Here is an 11,280-nt window from a genome sequence, read left to right on the forward strand (position 1 = left end):
ATAAAGAACCAACTGCTTAAGAACACACTCAGGGGGAAAAAGCGTTTGAGAAGATGCTTCACTTCACGAATAATTAAAAGCAAATCAAAAACAAGAGTGGCTCATCAGATCAATAACAAGGAACAGGCTCGAGTATCTACTCGGGTCCGGTACTTTTGCTGTGAGCGACTTTGCCGTAGACATCTTTGCTGCAAACATTTTTTGTCACACAACTAATTGGCCATAAGGCGATTTTGCCATACAAGATAAAATAACTGGTTGACGTTTGGTTTCATTTCTCCATTGACAAAGTTCCCATTTTTATGTTATATAAATCGCTAGCCCTCATAATGGTTTAGACAGTGTTGAATAGAGGTGGTGATCTTAAACTAGTGGGTGATAACAACTATGTATATCTATTTTTTTTTTTAAGATTTTATTTATTTATTTGACAGAGAGAGACACAGCGAGAGAGGGAACACAAGCAGGGGGAGTGGGAGAGGGAGAAGCAGGCCTCCTGCTGAGCAGGGAGCCCGATGCGGGGCTCGATCCCAGGACCCTGGGATCATGACCTGAGCTGAAGGCAGATGCTTAATAGCTGAGCCAGCCAGGCGCCCCTATGTGTATCTCTATTTGATAGAAAGTTCGGTGACAAAGCTTACTGGCAGTGTGACATAGCCTGTTGAGTAGACCGCCTACTATACTAGGCCAGAAAATGTTATCTTATCAGTTACAGAGATAACAAAGCTCAGTTATAAATGCTTTACAGCATTGGCATTTCTTCCACATTTCCCATAGAACTTGGAAATGTCTGTCAGCAGACAGGTGACAATATGCCAAGAGCGAACAAGGGTGTGAAAGGCTTTCACAATGCAACATGAAGCTCAGTGACAAATACGCATCCTACTATTTGGAAACGGATACCTCCCTTAATGAAAAGAAATTTTATTCTTTTAGGTTTGCATTTATTTTAATTTTATTTATTTATTTGAGAGACAGAGAGTGAGCGGGGAGAGGAGCAGAGCGGAAGGGAGACGGACAAGCAGACTCTGCACTGAGGGTAGGAGCCCGACCTTGAAATCACCACCTGAGCTGAAACCAAGAGTCAGATGCTTCACTGACTGAGCCACCCAGGTGCCCCTGAAAAGAAATTTTAATGTAAAAAAAAAAAAAAAAAAAAAAGTGTGATGCAGAATGAGGAGATGAATCAACAGGCAAATAATTTTTAAAAAATGCATACTGTAGTCCCCCCTCATCTGGAGTTTTGCCTTCCGGAGTTTCGGTTCCGCCTGGTTGGTTTCATTTACCCTAGTCAGTCAACACTAGCAAAGGCAGATGATTCTCCTCCTACATCATCATGTCATCACAAGAGGAAAGGCGAGCACAGCACAGTAAGATGTTTTGAAAGAAAGGGAGAGAGAGACTGCATTTATATAACTTTTATTACAATATATTGTTATGTTTTATTATTAGCCTTTGTTGTTAATCTCTTACTGTGCCTAATTTATAAATTAAACTTCATCATAGGCATGTACATACAGGAAAAAACATAGCATATATAGGGGTCGGTGTGGTTTCAGGCAGCCACTGGGGGTCTTGGAATATACACCTTATGGATAAGGGGGAACTACTGTATTACATGAATGAAAGACTTTGAAGACATGTGCTTAGGTACAATCCACAAAATAAAATCAATTATTTGTGCAGTGTTGCCATGAATCCACACTCGACACCTTGAATGAATTCAAATGTTTTGTATTTCCCAATATTTTTAATTCCATTATTCATTTTTCATGTTTCCTTACGTGCTTTTAATGAATGTTCCTCTTTCGTTTTTCGTGATTTCGGTTTTTACGACAAATTGCCTTATGGCGATTCTATTAATTTTTTCATATCTCATTATTTTTTTAAAATGTCCCTTTTACTTTGCATTATTTTATCTTTTATGGCAAAATTGCCTTCAGTCAATAGTTATACAGTGAAAGACGCTTGCGGTAGAGATGTCTATGGCAAAGATGTTTACGGCTGAAGTTACCTGGACCCGTGTCCCCTCTGAGTGTGGGTGCAGAGAACAGCCTCTCTCAGCAACCACAACTGGTGGGGTAAAAAGGCGCAAAGTTTGGGAAGGAAATTTGGCAGGGCCTACCAAAAAACTGAACATTGGGACCTCTGGGTGGCTCAGTCGGTTAAAGGTTTGCCTTTGGCTCAGATCATGATCCCAGGGTCCCAGAATCGAGTCCCGCATGGAGCTCCCTTCTCAGCGGGGAGCTTGCTTCTCCCTCTGCCCCTGCCACTACCTCTGCTTGTTCTCTCTCTCTCTCTGATAAAGAAATAAATAAAATCTTAAAAAAAAAAACCCAAAACAAAAACACACAGGAAAAAAAAAAACAAAAAAACAAAAAAAAAAACTGAATATCTCCCTTGGGACCCAGCCATTCTGTTTCTGAGAAAACACCTTTCAGAAATGTTTTCATATACGAACAAAAATATATTTATAGAAATCATCTTTGAAACATGGGGTTACAATTACAAAAATTTGGGAAAAGCCCAAATTTTCCATTGGATCAATAAATCCAATGGAATACTATTTTGTTCTGCAGGATACTCGATATAAATTCTATCAAGAAGTCAGACTGAAAGCACGACTTCCTCTAAGAAGTCACGAGGATTTTACTTACCTCTCAGGGTTCCCCAGTGAGGAAGGAAAGGTTGAACTTGGATGTCTTAATTGTCAAACACCTTGGGTTTAAAAGAGGGAGGGGTGTTACCTTGGAGAGGGAAACAGTGACCTAGCTGCCGACAGACAGACAGACCGCTGATTTCGTTCCGCCTCCACATCCCTGCCTGTGTAGGTTGGGGTGGGAGGGGGGCAGGTAAGTTCCACTCCAGCTTTTGAAAATTTCAAGGAGAAAGGTCATCAGCTGAAGGCTGAGAAGCTAGTGTGGGTAAAATGCAATATTCTTCTAAATATTCTAAAATGCATGGGGAATACAGGCACATTGCTGAACTCCCCTCCTTCAATATTCATATTGACTGTCTCTTGGAGTTTTGAACCTTGCTCTCACTCGTTGAAAAAAAAAAGAAACCCTTTGGGGCTTGGAAGGAAGAAGGGAGTCTCCCCTGCTCTTTGGCCCTAACCTCCCTTAAGGTACTGTTTATTGTGGAATCCCACCACCAAAGGAACATAAGAGAGGCGAGTCATGGAACAGTATATACTGAATGGTCCCATCCATGAACATAAGAATAACAATATGTAATGCTATGCTATTTTCCATATTAAAAAAAAAAAAGATCTCAGAAAGGCTTATTCAAAACAATGGCTATGTCCAAGTGTGGGGGTGTTATGTGGCCTCTGGTGTTTTAAGTCACACACAGACACGTATTATTCTTGAAGGAAGCTGCTCTGTTTCCAGCCAAGTTGCCCACAGGCTTGCCGGCTCGTTTTGATAAGATAAGACCTTCAAAGTCTGTCCTGGACTGCTTATTTTCCTGTTCTCTGGTGGGAGCAGAGAGATCTTACTTTTCAATGGAGGGACAGTCACCTGTTAGTGCAAGGGCCCGCCTCTTCCCCGAAACACGCCTCCTTCCAACTTGGGCCTAGTACCCAAGATCCTGATAGCTGATCACATTCCCCAGGGAATTCCAGAGTGCTCAGAAAGACTTGGCCCTCAAGTATCACCTTGTGGGTGACATCTGCAGGTGAAAACCTGGGCCTCCCTTGGACTTACTGGGAAGGTCAGAGCTGCCGAGGAACCTTCTGTCACCAAGAGCAGAAAGACCTGTGAGTAATGCTTTGCCTTGGCTTCAGTATCTTTGATATTGGTTTTACATTTTTTATTTCAACATCAATCATTTTCTCTTGTAATTAATTTTATTTGCTTATTTTTCAGGGCCATGAAGGGACCGCTTTAGAAGTGGCGGGATGTGGCAGTGTCATCTGCCCGGGATGCACACTTCTGCTGGACCACTCAAGGTGCTTCTTGTTCTAGCAGGAAGGGGAATATTCCAGTGGGTTCCTGCTTCGGAGGGGGAGATTGTTGGGCAGCTGAACCCTGAGCCTGGATGAGAGTGTGCTGGGTGGGGGTGCCAGAACCTGGAGACCCAGACTGCTGAACAGCTGGGTGTGAAAGAGAGCATACCACAAACTTGGGGGCTCGGCACCGCAGAAATGCATTCTTCCATGAGGCCAAAGATCCAGAATCCAGGTTTCATCAGGATTGGTTCTCTCTGGACGCTCCAAGGGACATCGGTTCCATGCCTTTCTCCCAGTTTCTGGTGGTCGCCAGCAACCCTTGGCATTCCTGGGTCTGTAGATGCCTCACTCTGATCTCTGCCTCTGTCTTACATGGCTCTCTTTCTTCTGCATGCCTCCATGAGTCTCAAATCTCTCTGTCTTTCTAAGGACATCTGCCATGGGATATAGGGCCCACTCTAAATCCAGGATGATCTCATCTTGAAGTCTTTAACTTAATTATATCTGTAAAGACTTTTTTCTGAATAAGGTCACATCCCCATGTTTCAAAGGGTTAGGGCTTGGTCATATCCTCTTGGGGGTCATTATTCAACCCACTACAAAGAGGGTCCCAGCGAGAGCGAAGACACTGCTGCTCTCATTGCCCTTTGGGCTACCACAGTTGGTCACGGCATGTTGCAAATCTCTCTCTGTCTAATAATTTGCATGATCTCATATTTGCAAAAGTTTCCAGCTCCTGGAACCTAAATTGCAGCCTTTCAGCCAGTTCAGACCTGGCTGGAAGATGGGTATAACGGGGCCCTTTTGCAGAAGACACTGTTGTGCTCAATGGAAGGGGAAATAGAGGGACACTTTGGGGCAGGTGATCAGTTCCTGAGGAGCAAGGTTCTTCTTGAAACTCCTCCTCTTCTCTGCTTGTTGTCACTCCCTGGCCTTGTGTTGGTGGGCACCCCCCTCCCCCATCCCTGCAACCCTCCCAGATAGGAAGGCTTGATTTGGGTTTGTTCAGTGTTTGGAGAGCTAGAGCCACTGCGTGGCATTCTGTTTGGGAGCTGTATCATGACAGAGAAGGTCTGGCCTGCGGCTTGAGTTTCTTGGTGAAACTGAGAGACCCAAGGTGACATGTCTGAGACCCCATGTGGACAGGAAGGAAGCTTCCATAGGGCGCAGGAACTTGGAAGCTGTCACTGAGTAAGATACTCCAGGAATCCTCTCCTCACACCCTCTTTACCAAAGGGGGTAGCCATTTTTTAAAAAAGATTTTATTTATTTATTAGAGAGAGAGAGAGTGAGTGAGCACGAATGGGGGCAGAGGCTGAGCGTGGAGCCTGATGCAGGGCTCCATCTCAGGACCCTGAGATCATGACCTGAGCTGAAACCAAGAGTGGGATGCCCAACTGACTAGCCACCTAGGCACCCCTGGGGGGATAGCCATTTCTATAATTCGCCTGGTGGGGAACAAAGCCAGGAAAATACTGTTAACTAATTTTCAAAAATGGAGTAGATAAATAATACATATGTACTGTAGAAAACTGGGAACATTTGGCAAAAATAAATAAATAAATAAATGAATAAATAAGTAAATATCACCTATAATTCCATTCCAAATGAAAGTCATTTAAAGTATTTAGGTGATTATATTTCCATTTTTAAAAACACATGTGTATGCTTGAATATCATTTAGATTCTTCTGCACGTGCAATTTTATATCCCGAGTTTTCTACTTAATGTGCCATAACATATACAAATGAAAATAAACTCTGTATACAAAGTGTAGTTGTATATTAACAGTGACGTTAAACATGTATTTTGTGTTTACTGATTACTTTTAAATTTGCATTTATTTTTGCATTCCTTTATAAAATAAATAGAGTAACCCTTTGCCTGTAGTATTTGTTGCAAATAATTATTCCTAGTTTGGTTGTTTGCCTGTTAACCTTTGATAGTGTTTTTGATTTGCAGAAGTTTATGATTTTGACTAAGTCAAATCTATCATTTTTTCCTTATATGACTCTTCTCATTATGTTTTTTTTTTTTTTTTCTTAAAGTATACTAGGTCCAACGTGGAACTTGAAATCACCACCCTGAGATCAAGAGTCGCATACTCTACGGACTGAACCAGCCAGGTGCCCCTCATTATGGGTTTTATTCTTACAAAGCCCTTCACCCAAATTAAGTTATGTACTTATTTTTTTAGCTTTTTAAAGTAGTGTTATTTTTACATATAATGCTTTAATGCATCTGCAAATTATTTTATACTACAGTATAAAGTGTGGATCTAAACGGGTCCTCCCCACCTTCTAGCTAATGTCTTCAATACCATTTGCTGTATAACCCACCTCTTCTTGTTGGTTTGTGAGCTTTGTTTCTCATACACAAAATTCACATATAGTTTGGAATGGTTTCAGAGCTATTTTTTTCTGATTGATTGTTCATTGATTCTTGTTGACACAGCCTTCTTTTACTTCTTTAGCTTTATAATACATTTCATATCCGGCAGAGAAAATGTCCCTTCTTTATCTCAATTATTTTTATCTTCCAAAAATATTATGTAACCTTACCTGTCAATTTTTCTAGGAAAATATAGCCAGAGAAAATTTGCCAGTTTTTATATTCAAATTCTGTCAAATTCTTTTGAATTTTAATCGAAACTATGATGAACTACGAATTACCAGCAGAGAATTAAAGTTGTTTTTTTTTTATATATATAAGCTTTCCTTTCAAGAATGTGGATGTTTCTGTATTTTCTCAAATCTTTTATACTGCTTGTAGACCTCATACATTTCTTCTTCAGGACAGAGTATTCTCTCTTTTTTAAGATTTTATTTATTTATTTGAGAAAGAGAGAGAAAGCATGAGCAGGGAGGAGGGGCAGAGGGAGAGGGAGAAGCAGACTCCCCGCTGAGCAAGGAGCCTGATGTGGGGCTTGATCCCAGGATCCTGGGATCATGACCTGAGCCAAAGGCAGATGCTTCACCGACTGAGCCACCCAGGCGCCTCTGGACAGAGTATTCTCAAATTGCTTTATGGCTGCCAAATTTCCTGCCATCACACCTTCTACCTGGTTATATAGAAATAAAGTAAATAGGGCGCCTGGGTGGCTCAGTTGGTTAAGCGACTGCCTTCGGCTCAGGTCATGATCCTGGAGTCCCTGGATCGAGTCCCGCATCGGGCTTCCTGCTCGGCAGGGAGTCTGCTTCATCCTCTGACCCTATCCCCTCTCAGGTGTTCTCTCTCTCTCATTCTCTCTCTCTCAAATAAATAAATAAAATCTTTAAAAAAAAAAAAAGAAATAAAGTAAATAGTAAATAGAAAATATTGTAAATAACAGTAAATAGAAAAACTGGACCTTTTGTGGTATTTATTTTTCACGCAGGCTCTTTTGTATTATTAATTCTAAAAATTTTCAACTGATCCCAATTTTCTGGCTTTGTAATTATATTTCTACCAGTGATAGTACTATTGCCTATCTAGATTTATTTCATGAAAGAATTTCAATCTAAAATGGAATCAAAGGATACAAAGTGGAGAATCTCACACATGTATCCTCAGAAAAATAGAACTTAAGAATGAAGAGACTGATTTCCATCAAATGCCTGACTTACAGAAGACAAGACTTATCTCCTGATCAATGAATATCTGCCAAGAATCTTTCCCTATCCTCAAGCCAATGAACCCATTGTTTGGACTCTGGCTGGACTTCCCCACTATGTGCTCCTCGATTGTAAAGACAGCCCACCCCAAACCCAGCAGACTCCCCTATAGCTTGCTAAAGGTTGTGTTTCTGGCATTGCAGTTCCTCTGCTATTCCTAAATAAACTCAAATTTCTAATAATTTGAGCTTGCCTCAGTTTACCCCCTTATTTAGGTTGACATTCAATGGTGTCAGAAGTGAGATCGGAAAGAGACAACCTGCCTTACCCCCCGCAGGGAAGAGGAGCCTCAGAATCAAACAAGTCGCCTGAACTGAGCCCCTTGAGCTCAGTGCTTTCATGAGTGACATTCTGCTTCCGGTTTTATGAGTTTCCTGTTGAATTTCAAGCTCCCTCCTTTTGGTTGAGCTTTCTGACTTTTTCTGGGATTTGGATAAGGACAGATTGTCCTTCTGGTAAGTACTCTTTTGGTTTCTGAATTTAGAATGCACTTGGTTTCTGAATTTAGAACGTGCTTGGTTTATGAATTAGAATGTGCTTGGTTTAGATTTAAACTTGTGAATTTTCCTGAGAGCAAGACTAAAACCAAAGCCGATGGCATGGTTGAGCACCTGGATGCTGCTAGAGCACTTGCCACCTTTCTAAGAGAGACAACCATCTCTGAAGCACAAGACTACTGTGTAAAGATAAGGTGATCACAGACGAGGGAGTTTCATATTAGGTCACTCGCCACCAGCAAGAAAATTCTGTGCAACAAGGGAGACCTGGTCACAGGTCAGATAAATAGGGCAGAAGCCGTCTGTCAGGAAAAAGGAGTATCCTGAGAAAGGCATGCTGTCAAACAAAACTGACATCTCAACCCCAAACATGTCCCCTTGGCTATCTAAGAATTTTTTTTTTTTTCCTCTCAGGAACACTCCAAAAATGGGATCTTAGTCATCTAAATGCTTTAAGAATGGCCCCCTCCTTAGCAACTGTGGTTGGTTTTATGTTAAAGAAATTATGGTCTCTCCTCATATGCATGGACCAATCTTACTGAAGACAACTTAGAACAATGACCATTATGAGGAATGTTCTAATTAGATAAGATCGTTTATTTAAAAAATGCACTCGGAAGCAAGGATGACCAGATCAAACAAACAGAATGGGACACCTATTTTAATCGGTATGTAGAAGCCTCCAAAAGGCTTCAAATTTCCAAAATAGTTTTGTTGAAATATTCACTGCAGAAGGCTAATGAAGAATTAAAGGCATAAAAGTACGGCAAACAAAAGACCATGAGGCTGATGTCACTCCTACTGCCCCCACTACCCTCCTCTACGTAAGGACTCATTCTACTAGTCCTCTGTCTGATTGGTCTTTCCACTCTGAAGAGACTACATGACTGTAAACAAAAGTCCACTGTTGGTGGTCTTATAGATGCCCCCATGTCTATCCTCGAAGCCCCCTCCCAGGGTTGACAGGATCTGAGGAATTTTCTGGTAAACTGCTACCAGTGATTTCCTTGAACAGTCAAGGGAAATCTAAAACTAATGGAAAATCTTGCCAATTTCTGGTAGATACCAGAGGTACATTCTGTGCTTTAAACCCTACTTGCTTTGGATCCTGCAGATGGGATCCTAGGAAAGTGGGCAGCAGCCAGCAAAGGGTGAGAATTCTCACCAGGGTCAGCTCTCCTGAATCTCTGTTCGCTGTGCTCAGGTGAGAGAGGAAGGTAAAATTTCACATCGTCTCTTCCTTTCCAAATCCAAATCCACTGGTTACGGATCCTCCCCCCGACCCCTGGGGTAGCGGTTACTTTCTTGTTTGTTTGTTTTGTGTCCTAAGAACTTGGCTTGGCAACCATTAGGTTGGGGGCCCCAAAATATGGCCAGACACAAATGTGTGTTGGCAGCCCATTTGCAGGCAAGGTCTATTGTCAGCCCCCCAGGGGACTTGCCTAATAAGTCTTTCTTTCATTTAGTTATGTTTGGGAGTGGCCCTGAATCTTTGGCAGGTATCATCTTTTGCAGTCTTTGCGGGGATGCCTCTTGGGTCCATGGTGTTGTTTAATACTCCCAGGAGTATTTACTATTTATCCTGGCTGAAACCTGACAAATATTCGGGAAGATTTTTTAAGTAGCTCTGTGGTCAGAAGTTGGCTCAGTTGAAAAAAAAAAAAGAAAAAAAAAAAAAAAGAAAATTCTCTCTCTCGCAAATAAATAAAATCTTAAAAAAAAAGAAAAAAGAAAAAAAAGAAGTTGGCTCAGTTGGAAGCTGATAAAATCTGTCTCTATATGTATGTGTATATCTGTCTCTGTCTCTATACCTATCTGTGTATCCATCTACCTACCTATTTACCTTTTATGTAGACCTTTTATTTCTATCTCGGGTCTTAACGTGTTGGTCAGAAATACCAGGAACAATGTTCACCAATTATGAGATAATTGGCTTTATCTTTTATTCCTGTTTTCAACAGGAAGACCTCTGATATTTCACTATTGTGCAATGATGTTTGCAGATTTAAGAGATTTATGGTCTTCTTGTTTATTTTTGTTTTGTTTGTTTGTTTTGTTTTTTTTCCCTGGACCTCAGGTACAGTTCATGGTACATCATTTGCCTGTGCAAGGCCCCCTCTCGCATGTGTTATGTATGTGTTTATCCTGGGTGGCTTTCTCTCCCCAGCTGACCCTGCCGATATGTTGAATGTGTATCTTTTTTTTTATTTTAATTTTTTATTGTTATGTTAATCACCATACATTACATCATTAGTTTTAGATGTAGTGTTCCATGATTCATTGTTTGCGTATAACACCCAGTGCTCCATGCAGAATGTGCCCTCTTTAATACCCATCACCAGGCTAACCCATCCTCCCACCCTCCTCCCCTCTAGAACCCTCAGTTTGTTTTTCAGAGTCCATCGTCTCTCAGGTTCATCTCCCCCTCCGATTTCCCCCCCTTCTGAATGTGTATCTTTTTATATGTATTCTTACAAACCCAGCATTGTTGTTTTTCCTGTTTATATTCCTTTATTTTATTTTATTTTATTTTATTTATTTGCCTGAGAGAGAGAAAGAGCGAGAGCATAGAGAGAGAGGGAGAAGCAGACTCCCCACTGAGCAGGGAGCCCAACGCGGAACCCGATCCCAGGACCCTGAGATCATGACCTGAGCCAAAGGTGGACGCTTAACCGACTGAGCCACCCAGGCACCCCATTTGGTTTTGTTTTTTTTTTTTTTTGAGAGAGGAAGAGAGAGAGAGCATGTGTGCAAGTGTGCATATGTGCAGGTGCGAGAGAGAGTGAGGTGCGGCGAGCAGAGGGAGAGGGAGAGAGAGAATCTTAAGCAGGCTCCATGCCCAGCACAGAGCCAACGAGGGGCTCAATCTCATGACCCTGAGATCATGACCCCCGCTGCAATCAAGAGTCCCATGCTTAACCGACTGAGCCACTCAGGCGCCCTGCCTGTTTATCTTCTTAATTTACATAATGTTATTTGGTACATCTCATTCTGTTTCTCACTTTTTTCCAATAAATACTGCATGTTTAGGATCCCTCCACATTGCTATGAGTTTATCCAACCAGGCTTCTCATGTGTAAATAATTCTTCAGGGTGTCCCTCTTCTACATTTTATTTGTCCTTCTCCAGGATCCTTTAACTCTCCGTTACCACAAATGGTGCTTTGGTGGACTCCTCG

General features: G+C 41.6%; 1 long non-coding RNA gene across 1 annotated transcript; it reads left to right on the forward strand.

The window, feature by feature from the left end:
* Positions 1–3,438: 3,438 nt before the first annotated feature.
* Positions 3,439–6,123, forward strand: LOC118538851 (uncharacterized). Its single transcript, XR_004918800.2, has 3 exons — positions 3,439–3,760; positions 3,870–3,952; positions 6,001–6,123. It is a non-coding gene; the product is annotated as an uncharacterized LOC118538851 (long non-coding RNA).
* The last annotated feature ends 5,157 nt before the right edge of the window (positions 6,124–11,280 follow it).

Source organism: Halichoerus grypus, chromosome 9 (genome assembly GCF_964656455.1).
Source record: "Halichoerus grypus chromosome 9, mHalGry1.hap1.1, whole genome shotgun sequence".
Taxonomy (NCBI): Eukaryota; Metazoa; Chordata; class Mammalia; order Carnivora; family Phocidae; genus Halichoerus; species Halichoerus grypus.